The 15,134-nt window shown below is 36.6% G+C and overlaps 1 protein-coding gene across 4 annotated transcripts in view; it reads right to left on the bottom strand.

Annotated features, from left to right (window-relative positions):
* SESTD1 (SEC14 and spectrin domain containing 1) overlaps window positions 1-15,134 on the bottom strand; it is a 133,789-nt gene that overhangs the window by 97,499 nt on the left and 21,156 nt on the right. The window lies entirely within an intron of this gene.

Here is a 15,134-nt window from a genome sequence, read left to right as displayed (position 1 = left end):
CACATCTTATCATGTTTACCTCAATATATTTCCTAATACACTGTTTCAGTTTTTGTCCCCACAGATGTCTCCATCTCTCCACATTCTGAATTTTTTTTAAATCTCCAGAGAAAAATTTGATTAACCCAGCTGATGATCTCTTCCTATCAAGCTATAATTAACTCTTCTTGGTTTAGTTTTCTAGTGTTCACTTGGCCACAGCCAGGGGTTATGCCTAAATACAAAATACAATAAAGACTATCCAGACAGCAAGGCCTAAGGACAAGACAGTTTCCTGTCTTGTGCAGGCATCTGGAGGCTTAGCCAGTATACTAATAAAACAGGATTTTGAGGAGAGCAGGACATTTAAAACAAAACAAAACAAAACAAAAAAATCAAAGGTTCAATTATATCATCCACCTATACTCAGCTGCATGTCTGAGAGAGTATTCTCCAGCACATTTTATCCTTCCTTTCCCCATCCCACCTCACATCCACCCACCATTGCAATATACTGTGACAGCTCCTTGCAATACCCCATGAATTTGCACTGTATTTAGTGAAGCCATACTCATTTTTTTAACAGCCTCCTTTTTTAATTGAGATATAACTGACATGTGTACAATATGATTCACTATTTGCATATATTGCAAAGTGATCACAGTAAGTCTAGTTAACATCCCTCACCATAGTTACAAAATTTTTTATGACAACTTTTAAGACCTACTCTCTTAGCAATTTCAAATATGCAGTAAAGTATTATAAACTATAGTCACCACAAAGCATACTCTTCTGAAAATAATTTTCAAGCAGAGTAGAAAATATGACTCCACATGAAAATATATTACTTATTCAGCAAAAATTAGCTATGAACGTATCCCATTTCAGATACTGTGTTATCAGCTGGAGCTAAAAACTCAAGTCATAGCCCTGCCCTAAAAAAAAAAAAAAAAAAGTCTTTTAAGGAAAAAAACTCAGATATTAACAAAAGATGTGGTCTTCATATTTGTCAAATAATGACTAAACAAGATTAAATACTTAAAGAAATATATTATTTTACAGCTTCTGTATATACCAAAAAAAAAAAAAAAAATCATCATTTGTACCTGTCTGCAAAGAAAAAATCACTATCAAACTAAGTAGGATATGTTTTTCTCAAGTTTTATTCTTGAATATTTGTTTGCAATTTGTTCATTTTTGTTCTACATTGGCCCCGGCTGACATACAACTAGTAGGAAACATGATGGAAAAGCTCACATTATACATTTTAAATCTAAAACCAGTAGCAAGAGCGCCTGGATGGCTCAGTCAGTTGAGTGTCTGCCTTTGGCTCCGGTCATGATCTCGGGATCCTGGGATGGAGCCCCACAGCAGGCTCCCCGCTCAGTGGAGAGCCTGCTTCTCCCTCTCCCTCTGCCCCTCCCCACAACTTGTGCTCTCTCACTCTTTCTCACTCTATCTCAGGTATATAAAATCTTAAAAAATAGTAATAGGGGTGCCTGGGTGGCTCAGTCGTTAAGTGTCTGCCTTTGGCTCAGGTCATGATCCCAGGGTCCTGGGATCGAGCCCCGCATCGGGCTCCCTGATCAGCAGGTAGCCTGCTTCTCCCTCTCCTACTCCCCCTGCTGTGTTCCCTCTCTTGCTCTCTGTCAAATAAATAAATAAAATCTTAATAAACAAATAATAATAATAAATAAAATAAAACCAGTAGTTCATACTTCCAGATCAATATCTTAACCTGATGAATCAGTTAACCAGCTCTACAAAAACCAAACAGCTCAGATTCATATCTATGGTCCCTTCTCTTGTGACCACCTTGTCAGAGACCAGATTTGAAAACATGACAATGTGGGGGTTCAGAATGAATTAGTTGTCCCCAGATATGCCACTTGGACATTCAGATTATTTTGAGCTAAAAACAAAAATAATCAAGGCCCAAAAGACACAGAAACTCTGACCTTCCCCTAAATGCCTAAAAGAACTTAGATTAAAGGGCCTGCTCCAGGAAGAGAGCTATCACTATAGAAAACCACATTATAATATGAACTCAGAGCAGTAGACAGGGAAGAACTTAAGCAAACTTTGATCTCTGATTAAAGTCCTCTCTATAACTTATTGTTCCTATTGTTTCTACAGGGCCCAACATTTGTTTACCGAACATTTACTCTTTTTCATCTTCCTGTGAATTGCTTTCCTACCCCTTTCTCCTAAGTTCAGGATGACATATATACCTCATTTTGCCTGGCTGTCTTTAAAATCTCATAATTATGTGGATTCCCTATAGGTAATTAATTTGATTTTCTCCTGTCAATCTGTCTCATGTTAATTTAATTCTCAGACCAGCTCCGGGGCGCTTGAGTGGCTCAGTCAGTTAAGCATCTGCCTTTGTTCAGGTCATGATACCAGGGTCCTGGGATCAAGCCCCAAATCCGGCTCCCTGTTCATCAGGGAGCCTGCTTCTCCGTCTTTCTCTGCCACTCCCCCGCTTGTGCTCTCTTTCTCTCAAATAAATAAATAAAAGCTTTAAAAAAAAAAATTCTTAGACTAAAGAACCTTCAAAAGCAGAGAAAAATTTTTCCTCCCCAACAATAATTATAATAATGAAAATTAACATTTACTAAATATTTATTATAAGCCATACATTGTTCTAAATTATTTATTTGTATTAACTTATTTAATCCTCATGCTATTTCTAACTATCATTATCATCCCCATTTTACAGAAGAATTAACTGGAGCTTAGACAGGTTAAATGTTGCCCAGCATCTCACAGCTAGTTAAGTGGGGAAGTTAGGATTCATACCCAGGCAATATATTCCAGTAATGATATTCTCACACTACATTATCACTACATTATCAACTTGCTGATAAAACAGCTCTGAAAATACCCAGTGACATCTGGCCAAATGAACAAGATGGAGCTCTAAACTATACACAAAATTTATATGTTATATATATAATATACATACATACACAAATACATATATATCATATATATATATATATATATATATATATATATATGAGATGTATATATGTGCTATTGCCTTAATCCATGCTAAGGCACCATAACTTTTGCTTACCATCGCTTCAACAATCAACAGTGCAAATGGCAAGTGTTATAAGAATTGTTATAAAAAGTTTTGACCTAAGACACCGCCCTATAAGCTGGAAACAAGAGAACTGCTGCTCTAGGTTGTCAATGGGATGCTGCCACAAAGGAATTTCAACCTTGAAGGGGTAATACAGATACAGGAACAACTTAATCATAGAAACAGAACTGGCCTTCTAATTAAACTTTTCCTTTGGCATGAGCACAGACCAATTCTCAATTGCCTTTGGTTCCTTCCTATTTTCTGAGCCTATTTCTCCATCCTTATTATCAATTCTGTGAGCTATATAACATCCTTCCAATAAATCCCTTTCCTGCTTAAGTTAGCTAGAATATCCTTCTCATTTAGTCAACAGAGAAACTTGCTTGGTATAGGAAACAAAACCGTAATTCAGAGTTTAGTAGATGGTGTCTGCAATCATTTAATGCTTTTTTTTTTTAATCTTTTGCCATTTATTCTGAATGAAAGTGTCCACCAATACTAAGGTTTAAACCACTGCCACACTAAAACCCAATTAACCAGTACCCGAGAGAAAAGACCATCTGGAATTCCTAAGATCCCACAAGGCATAAGAAATGATGACTGCAGCTGACCCTTAATGTAGTATCTGTGTTATCCAAGCTTTGCAAGTCACGTTATTGATTGTATACCGACAATGCCAAATTTTTCACCATTGTATTATTCCCATATACTTAAAGTGAAAAAGATAGATGGTCTCAGTCTCCAGTCTAGATTTACCTTGACACACTATGATATCCAGAAGCAATCTTACTTTTTTGTCACTGTCTCCTGAGAGATGGATGTTTTATCCAAACTTTCCATTACTTTACAGAACCATCCCAGCATGACAAAATACTAAGATTTTTTTTAATAAGCCTTTTTTTTTTTTTAAGAATATGTTGAAAGTGATGAAAAAGTGGCTTAATGAGAAATATAGGCCATTTCAAATGACCTCATGGATAAAATGTAAAGCAGCCAAGAAATGAAAGCTGCTGAGGCACCTACCCGGGTAGCTCAGTCGGTTAAGTGCCTGACACTTGATTTTGGCTCAGGTCATGAGATCATGCCCCACACCCAGTGTGGAGCCTGCTTAAGATTCTCTCTCTTATGGCTAACAGACACGTGAAAAAATGCTCAACATTACTCAGCATCAGGGAAATACAAATCGGTTACCACAATGAGATACTGCCTCACTCCAGTCAGAATGGCTAAAATTAGTAAGTCAGGAAACAACAGATGTTGGTGAGGATGCAGAATAAGGGGAACGCTCTTACACTGTTAATGGGAATGCAAATTGGTACAGCCACTCTGGAAAACAGTATGGAGTTCCCTCCAAAAGTTAAAAATAGAACTACCATATGACCCAGCAATTGAACTACTAGGTATTTATCCAAAGGATACAAACACAGTGATTCAAAGCAGCACATGTACCCCAATGCGTATAGCAGCAATGTCCACGATAGCCAAACTACAGAAAGAGCCCAAATGTCCATCGGCACATGAATGGATAAAGAAGATATGGTATGTGTGTGTGTGTGTGTATATATGTGTACTTACACACACACACACACACACACACACACACACACACACACACACACAATGGAATATTACGCAGTCATCAAAAAGAATGAAATCTTGCCATTTGCAATGACATGGACAGAACTAGAGGGTATTATGCTAAGTGAAGTCAGTCAAAGAAAGACAAATACCATATGAATTCACTCATGTGGAATTTAAGAAACAAAATAGATTAACAGAGGGGAAGGGAAGGAAAATAAATAAATAAAATAAACAGAGAGGGAGGAAAACCATAAGAAACTCTAACTGTAGTTAACAAACTGAGGGTTGCTGGAGGGAAGGTGGGTGGGGGATGGGGTAACTGAGCGATGAGCATTAAGGAGGGCACTTGAGGTGGTGAGCACTGGGAGTTGTAGGCAACTGATGAATCACTAAAGTCTACCCCTGAAACTAATAATACAGTATATATTACCTAAATTGAATTTAAATAAAAAAATTTTTTAAAAGATTCTCTCACTCCCTCTGCCTCTCCCCCCACTTGCACTCACTCTCTCTAAAAAAAAAAACTTTAAAAAATAAAAAAATTTAAAAAAAAGAAAGCTGTGATGTTTACCCTTCTAGAGTCTCCTTTCCACCAATCTTTCATTGCCATAACAAAAGAGATGGGTAATGAAAAATGATTACTGTACTACTAGTTCCAATTAAATAGTTTTCCCAAAGTTATTTGCTTTAGATTTTTCAACTCATTAGCACAGCCATAAAAAAATTTACCTATCTCTGGTTATCTCCTATATCTCACAAAATGTACAAAACACAAAAATAAAGGAAAATCTTGCAAAATACAACCATCCACTACCATCACCACAATAAAATGTCACATAATACAAAGGTCATGCTCTTCTCCAGTAAGATAGAGACAAACCATTATTATTCACAAGAAGCTTATTCAACCGAAATATATTTGAGTGGATCATATTCTCAAACAAGAAAAGAAGCCAATGATGAACATTTACCTGATATTAATTAATTAATAAAGCAAGGAAAGTAATTTTCTTAAAAACTTGCTACATGAAGCAAGTTAAGAAATGGAAGAATTAGGGGCGCCTGGGTGGCTCAGTTGTTAAGCATCTGCCTTCAGGTCAGGTCATGATCCCGGGGTCCTGGGACTGAGCCCCGCATCAGGCTCCCTGCTCAGCAGGAAGCCTGCTTCTCCCTCTCCCACTCCCTCTGCTTGTGTTCCCTCTCTCGCTGTGTCTCTCTGTCAAATAAATAGAATCTTAAAAAAAATAAAAAAAGAAATGGAAGAATTAAACAATTCACAACATGCTTAACAAAAACATGTCATATTTCATATATGGTCATTTAAAATGACCCATTTTGTTACAATTTATTATTATAAATTATAATATTTTATATTATAATATAAATTATATTTAATTATATACATTATATATATAAATTATATAATATAAATAATATAAATATTATAAATTATATTTATAAATATAAAAGAGGCAGAAAGTCAGAGTTTAAAGCAGATGAGATGCCTTGGAATCAAGTGAATATATAGAAAAATGTGCAACCATGACTGCACGTTATCTTCAACCAAAAGCAAGAAACACTGAAGTCAATTATTACCACTCCTGGCTGCAAAATAATCCTACCTAAAACAGAGCCCTTATAAAGTACATTCACACTGTTGTGCAATCATCACCCCATCCAACTCCAGAACTTTTTTCACCTTGCAAAACTGAAACTCTGTTCCCATTAAACAACTCTTCATTTTCCCGTGCCCCAACCCACCTTCCCCACCTGCAACCATTCTCTTCTCTGTCTCTATGAATTTCACTACTCTAAGTACATCATACAAGTGGGAAAATAAATAAATAAGTAACAGATCTTTACAATTAGAGATGACAAATTCTATGAACTAGATATGTAAAGGAGACTAAGTTTCAACTAATATTTGTATCCATCTTCTACTCTGAACATCTCTCCCAAGATCCTGGAGCATTCTAGAGGAACATTGGGACAGCCAAATAGGTAAATTGGTATCTTGTCTCCCCAAGGCCAGAGATCATTTCTGATTTATCTTTGTATTTACTCACTCATTCATTCCTTATTTAACAAAACTATAATAAGCACCTAACAGATCTAGGCAATGTTAGGTGCTAGACAGAACTGGCATTCAAAAAAAATCTAATAAATGAATGTATAAACAAATGAAGAAATATATGAAACAAACACCCTACAAATCCTAACATTATTCCAAGTGTAGGGCAATCATAGGATCATATGTGCATGCTTTTCCTTTAAAGCAGTCCTCCCAGTTTATTTCTACTGGGACAGTCTCCCACAGATCCAGCAGGTACATGAACTGCTGGATGCTAGAGAAAGGCAGGTCCGTGATGGTGGTTAGATGGACATCAATGGTACTACCTATGGGCAGCCATTAGAGGGCAGCAGAGGATGTGCTGAGCATAAGGAAAAAGAATTGCAAGCCTTTTAATCAAGACTGGGCAAATTACACTTCCTAACAGATTGTAATTGATGATATGAGTGGGTGCACTGGAACTCCTCTCTCAATAAGTATAAATCAACCAGTTTATTTGGAAAATGTAGTTAGATTCTTCAAAGAGCTTTAACAACCAGTGAAAACCCATTAGGATAGCCTAAGGCTAACTAAATCATCTCTAATAAGTCTACATCATGTAGACACATAATGGCAATGAACAAAATCAGAATGCTGGCTCCTTAGCCTGCACTTCCAGAAGAAATACTACAGCTGTCCTTAAATTCTGATTAGAAATACCTTCAACTGTTGTTATGAAGTAAAAGCAATCTTGGAGATGAAAACAAGCGCATATATAGATACTATCTAACTGGGTTCATCACTCTACATAGCCATATATAAAATTATGCAGAAATAAACATTATCCAACTTTACAACAATGAAGCAGATCAAGAGTTGAAAATTTATGTAATTTTTCATTATGCCAGTGTATGATTATTAATCTGGTTTTACAATAATATTGACAATTCTAAATGAAAGAACAATCCTTTTGAACAGATTTTAAATAAAAGTGATAAAATAATGGTTAACTTTCACCACAATACACATCTAGCCAAAACTATAATTTCTCTAAATAAAACTAAAAGCTAAAATATCATTGTATAGTATCATTTTTACAAATGCATCAGGACCTAGTTTATTCAGTAAGGGAGGGAGAAAGGAAGAAAGGGAGGGAGAAAGGAAGAGAGGTTAGAAAGAGAAATATTTTGAGTTTGCTATGAAAATATCAATAATCTACCTCAAAAGACAGAAAAAAATTCTGTATTAAGTTCAGTGGGACATTAAAAGTCCTATACTGTAATTAAACTTCAAAAATTCAAGTCTACTGTTAATGGTAATAATAGGACACCACTTTACTCTCCTCAAAAATACAAGCAACTACTCCTACACCACCCTTCTTGCCCTGTCCCTTTCAAAAGGAGCCAGTGACACTGGCTCAGAAACATAGGGAAGTCCGTTCCTTAAGGATTTCTCCACAACTCTAGCTATTCTACCAAACCCCTAGCAGATGCAAACCTCCATTTTTTGAAAGTCCAACTATAAAAATTCCTCAACTGTATAAATTTTTCAAATCTTTGGTTCTTCTTGTCTGTGTAGTGATAAATTCTCAGGAGTTTGGCTGCTTCTTCACCAAAAGTGAGGAAGAGCAAGAAAAGGGAATATTGTTTTAGCAAAGTGAATCAGGCTTGAAGAATTCCAGGAAGGTAAAGGTATTTCTGGCATCCCCAGCTATAGAGAATCCCATGGCTAAGGCCTCTTTATATGTTTCCAAAGCTCTCAGATGAGCTCTCTACCTGCATGGTTTCTGCATCTCAGTCAGTCTTCCTGAGCTCCAAGAAGCCTGGGCCACTTCCTTCTCCAGGGCAATGAATATGCCCATTGAGTTCACCTGGCTGGGTAGGTCTCCCTCCATCACCAGAGGAAGAAGCACGTCCAGCCATAATAACTTTACAAACTCTCATTTCTAGATTCCAATCCCTCTTCACCTGCTATAGATCTCCTGCCCTTTTCTTCATCTCAGAATTTCTCTGGGTAATCACCAAACCTCTTCTCTCCTAACCTTTACCCTAGAAAGACGTGTTCTTCCTCTATCCTTGGCAAAGACATACATGACTTTCACTGAGCTGATCTCAGACAAAATCCAGTATCTATCCCAGATATTAACAGTCTAATGGATTTGAACAAAGGTTCAATGTATCATCAGATTCCTAATTCCAAAGAATTGGCATAAAAATTAATTTTTAGTATCCAATTGTTTATATGTTGGTTACCACACATTCACAAGAGAACTTTTGTTCAACTGAAATATACATATAACACGAACTGAGATTTTGGCACTATCACCATTTTTTGTTTATATAATATCAATATAAGGCACATACCAAACACCACACTGGAAAAAAAGTAAAAAAATCATACTAAAAAATGTTTAAAAGTATTTAAGTTAACTAATACAATGGAAAACTACTCAAAAATGGAATTACGGTATTACCCGGCAGAAGAAGCCAGTGGAACACGTAAAAGAGTTATTTTCCATCATACTAAAAATCTCATTTAAAAAAAAATGTATACTGTATTTTTTGTTAAACTACAAAACACAAAAGCAATATTGAACATACTGCAAATCCTTTAACTTGTTCACTAAAATGTCACCTCACCATCAATGGAACAAAGTAATATAAGACACATGAAAAACTATTTATAAAATGATCACCTCTTTTATACCTCATAAGGACTGTTAATAATATTAGCTACCTTTCCCCAAGCAAAGACCTCCCCCACTGAAAACTTCTTTGCCATGGGATTCTGTTCCAAAGAGCTGTTCTTTCTAAAGGGCAGTGTAGTGCAGTGGTAAATAAAGATCATGGCCTTGGAGACAAGGTGTGACTCCAAAGCAGCCATTTACTAACTAGTGGCTTAGGCAATTACTTTAATTTCTCTTACAAGCAAAATCCTTGAACTAACTCACAGGACTGAGAATTCGGTAAGCTAATATATGTATAGTATTTAATATACTCCAGGATGGTAGGCACTCAATAAATCTATTATTAGCAGGTAAATTTTCCTTCCTCCACTAATTACTGATTTACTACCACTGATTCTCCAAGGCCACAGCCAAAGCATTCCCTCCTAAGGCTTTTTTGGTCCAACACACTAAAATGGCCACAACTTTATTTTAAGTAACTCAATACATCCTGGCATTTTCTTATGCTCAAGAATATTATTTCATCCTCACAACAACATACTATTTTGTTAGCAACCCCATTTTTTTCTGATGAGAAAAGTGAGGCAAAGAGAATTTCCCCAAGATCACACAGAAATTAACAGATTTATAAATCACAGACTAAGAATCACAGACAGCATCTACTCCAACTTTTTCATTATATTGATAAAGAAACTGTCTTAGTCTGTTTGGGCTGCTATAACAAAAATACCAAGAGAAATTTATTTCTCATGGTTCTGGTCAGGCTGCTATAACAAAATACCATAAAGCGGGTATCTTATAAATAACAAATTTATTTCTAACATTTCTGGAGGTTGAGAAGTCCAAGATCAATATGGAGGTGTCTGGTGAAGGCCCACTTCCTGACCCACAAGAGGTCCATCCTCTACGTGTGTCCTCGCATCGTGGGAAGGGCAAGGGAGCATTCTGGGGCCTCTTTTATAAGAGCACACTAATCACCTCCCAAGGCCCACCTCCAAATACCATCACAATGGGGATTAGTTTTCAACATATGAATTTTGGGGAGGGACACAAACATCCGCTCTAGAGCAGAAATGGAGATCTAGAGGACATACATTTACCCTCCTAAGGCTGCACAGCAAATAACATTAACCCCAATTTCATGAAACCCTAAAACCCTGCACAGTGCTTCTCTCCACTATATTATCACAAAATAAAATCTAAATTAAAAACACACAAATAGGGGCACCTGGATGGCTCAGTTGGTTAAGTGTCTGCCTTCAGCTCCAGTAATGACCCCAGGGTCCTGGGATCGAGCCCCACATCAGGCTCCCTGCTCAGCGGGAAGCCTGCTTCTCCCTCTCCCTCTGCCCCTCCCTGCTGCTTGTGCTCTGTCTCTCTCTCTCAAATAAATAAATCTTAAAAAATAAATAAATAAATAAAAACACAAATAGCAGAGAACCATTATTTCATACATGTTAATAATTTTTTAAATAAATAAATACATCCCCACAAAAACACATAAATGTTCATAGCAGTACTATTCATAACACTCAAGACATGGAAACACACATCTATTCTGAATGGATAAACAAAATGTGGTACATCCATATAATGGATAATTGGCAAGAAAAAGGAATAAAGTAATATACATGGTATAACATAAATGAACCTTAAAAATATACTAAGTGAAAGAAGTCAAACACAAAAGGTCATATATTACATGATTCCATTTATATGAAATATCCAAAGTTGGCAAATTCATAGAGACAGAAAAGTAAATTAGTGGTTGCCTAGGGCTGGAGTAAGTATGGGGAATTACTGGTAATGGGCATGAGGATTCTTTCTTCACAGATGAAAGTGTAAAATCAAATTGTGGTGATAATTCCACAAATCTACAAAAAAAAAAATCACTGAACTGTACACTTAAAATGGATGAATTCTATGGCATGTAAATTTTATCTCAATAAAGCTGTCAAAAAATAACTTAAAACATAAACAGAATTGCCCATTTTGTAGATTAGGGAAATCTGGATGAAAATAATACACAGTTTAAGTATTAAAAAATAAATACTAAATAGGTAAGCAGTATGTTCCAGGAAGTCTGTAAAATGAATTGAATATGCTGAGCAATTTATCCCCAACTTCCACTATAAATAAAACACATTGCTATGAAAGAATTTTAGCTGCAGAGACAAATTTTGTTCAACACTGTATATTCTGGCTGGGTCAAACAGTAAGAATAAAGATTAAGTGGATTAAACAGAGAGAAGAAAGAAGAGTATAAGCAATAATATTGATACCACTTTTATGTTCACAGATACCCAAACTTCCTATCACCCTAAATAAATTGGTACTAAAAAGGGGACTGAGGTTTGCTTTTTACTTTTAACCTACAAGGAGAGATTTATAAATTAATGTCTTACCTCTTAGGGTATTTCAAAGTTTTCATACCAACACACATAAAGACATCCAAGGTTTGATTAAAGGTTAAATAATTATTCCTTTCAATGGTATCATGTTTTAAAACAAATCAAGACTGCTTTTGAGAAAAGTATAAAATGTGCCTTTGAACAAAACCAATACTAAGACTGTTCTGTAGGCCCTAAATATCAAAGGCTTAAAATTGAATGCAAGTCACTTTAAAATAACACCTATCCTGAAAGGTAGAATCTTAAATTAGTTGCCTATGTATTTCCTTATACCTTCAAATAAAAATAACAATGAGTAACATTACTAGAATGTTCTGTAAAGCAGTATCCTAATCACTTTGCATTCATTGCTTCATTTCTAACTCACAACAACCCTGTTAGAAGTAGTGTTTTCACCATTTAACAACTGAGGAAACTAGGCTTAGTGAGATGAAGAGAGGTTACCCTGCCCAAAGTCATGTAGCTCACAAATAGCAAAACTAGCATTTAAACCTAAGGCTGGGTCCAAGGCCTAAGTACATTACTTCTCATGCTCTTGTTTAATGTAGTAACCTTTATTATAATATGAATAAAGGTTTTTAACAGCTCTCAAACAGAACTGCTCATTTTTAAAATATAATGACATGAAGGTTATATTTGCTAAGAATCTCTTCTAAGGGTGCCTGGGTGGCTCAGTTGGTTAAGCGACTGCCTTTGGCTCAGGTCATGATCCTGGAGTCCCAGGTCGAGTCCCACATCAGGTTCCCTGCTCAGCGGGGAGTCTGCTTCTCCCTCTGACCCTCCTCCCTCTTGTGCTCTCTGTCTCTCATTCTCTCAAATAAATAAATTCTTTAAAAAAAGAAAAAAAAATCTCTTCTAATAACATACTTCAATATTTGCAAATGAAATATGTCTGGGATTTATGTCAATAATGGGGGGGCATACATGGAACAAAACTGGCCATGTGTTGATAACTGTTGAAAGCAGAGGATACATAAACAGTGGTTCATTTTACTATTCTCTGTTTTTGTATGTCTGAAAATGCCTACAATAAAATTAAAAAGACTCAATTTAACATGCCAATACCGTAAAAAGAGGAAGCTACAATCCTTTAAAAAATTTTTGCATTTAGCAATATTTCATTTCAAAATCAAGACGACACAGAAAATAGACTACACATAATCTTAAAATATTCACATATTCATCATCATATTCTAAAACCCTTTATGGAGAAAGATCTGAGTATTTGATCCTCATGTAAAACTGCTGAAGAGGAGGAGACCCGCAGAACCAGAAGATTAAAGCAGGCAGGAAAGCAGAATCCTTGCTTCTGCTGCTTTGTTGGCACTGGAGAACTTTTGTTCCTGGTCTCTTCAGGTCTTTCTTACTTTGTGACTGGGGTCATTTCCTCAGCAGTCTCCCCCTCCCTCTACCACCATCACCCTATCATACTCTTTTTTAAGTGAATAAATTACTAAGAAAAGCATATATCCACAATAGGCATTCACTGTAATGTGTGAACAGCAGTGGCTGGTCAAAGACAGGCAGATCTCTTAGGTGATGAATCAATTAAATATCATATTGTTTAACCCTATAACAGAGTCCAAAGGTTTCGCATGTAACACATTTCAACAGTGAAAAGCACAGTTCCAAATTTAATAACAATTTATTTTAGCTACATAGTCAAAAGAACCAAAAATGTTATTTCTGAAATCTAAAGTATGTGTTGGATTTGACCAATGCACAATATCTGCTGAATTAACTCACTTCTCCTGATCCCACCATGGCTTTCTCATTTAGGAGTCACTGGGCAGAATAATTAGGAAACAAGAGAAAGAGTAAGAAAACAAGCTTACGTAATCTTAAACTTGACAAAGCACTATGAATAGAGCATACATTTACTTTGAGCAGAATATTAAATTACATAGTTCAGGAACCTTTACTGAAACATCTTGGGACCTGGCCCATCAGGATTATGAATGGAGAGAGGCACTTTATAAAGCCTTCTTTATGCTACAACCCATTCTAACTTCTGGCTTTTATAACTGGCTTATTTAACTTTACTATCTTTAGAGCCTAAGTGAGTTTTCATTATATTTCAACACTTGGGAAAAAAATCACTAAATATAACATGAACATTTTTCCACTTTCTGAATTATATCTTCACTTTTATTATAATATTCACCATTATCTCCTCTTCCAACTAACTCACTGTCTCACTTTTAAGATATCTATACTTTCTAGCTCCTAGCTCTTTCTTGCAATATTTAGATGGCTCCTGATTCTAGCACCCACATCTCACTGAGCAGATTTATCTGACCTGTAAAATTCACGAAAGAACCATAGAGGAAACTCTCGGATTCCTCTAGACAGTCAAAAAGAAGTTTTTTTTGCTAGCAAATATTTCTTTCTTTCTTTAAGATTTCATTTATTTATTTGAGAGAGAGAGAGAGCACAAGCAGAGGGGAGGAGCAGAGGGAAAGAATCTCAAACAGACTCCACACTGAGTGCAGAGCCCTATATGGGGCTCAATACCACAACCTGAGCTGAAACCAAAAGTCGGATGCTTAACTGACTGTGGAAAGAGCCAAGATGTCCATCGACAGATGAATGGATAAAGAAGATGTGGTATATATATACAATGGAATATTATGCAGCCATCAGGAGGAATGAAATCTTGCCATTTGCAATGACGTGGATGGAACTGGAGGGTATTATGCTGAGCGAAATAAATCAATCAGAGAAAGACATATATCATATGACCTCACTGATATGAGGAATTCTTAATCTCAGGAAACAAACAGGGTTGTTGGAGTGGTGGGGGTGGGAGGGATGGGGTGGCTGAGTGATAGACATTGGGGAGGGTACGTGCTATGGTGAGCGCTGTGAATTGTGTAAGGCTGATGAATCACAGACCTGTACCTCTGAAACAAATAATACATTACATGTTAAAAAAACAAGATGAAGAAGATAGCAGGAGGGGAAGAATGAAGGGGGATAGATCGGAGGGGGAGACGAACCATGAGAGACAATGGATTCTGAAAAACAAACTGAGGGTTCTAGAAGGAAGGGGGTGGGGGGATCGATTAGCCCTTGATGGGTATTAAGGAGGGCACGTTCTACATGGAGCACTGGGTGTTCTACGCAACACTGAATCGTGGAACACCACATCAAAAACTAATGATGTAATGCATGGTGATTAACATAATAATAATAAAAAAAAAACTTCCCTGGGCACCTGGGTGGCTCGGTCATTAAGCATCTGCCTTCAGCTCAGTCATGATCCCAGAGTCCTGGGATCAAGCCCCGCGGCGGGCTCCCTGCTCCGCGGGAAGTCTGCTTCTCCCTCTCCCA

This window comes from Callorhinus ursinus, unplaced genomic scaffold (assembly GCF_003265705.2).
Source record: "Callorhinus ursinus isolate GAN/ISIS: 27379988/994484 unplaced genomic scaffold, GSC_fseal_2.0 scaffold2, whole genome shotgun sequence".
NCBI lineage: Eukaryota > Metazoa > Chordata > Mammalia > Carnivora > Otariidae > Callorhinus > Callorhinus ursinus.
This window is presented reverse-complemented; position numbering and strand designations above follow the sequence as displayed.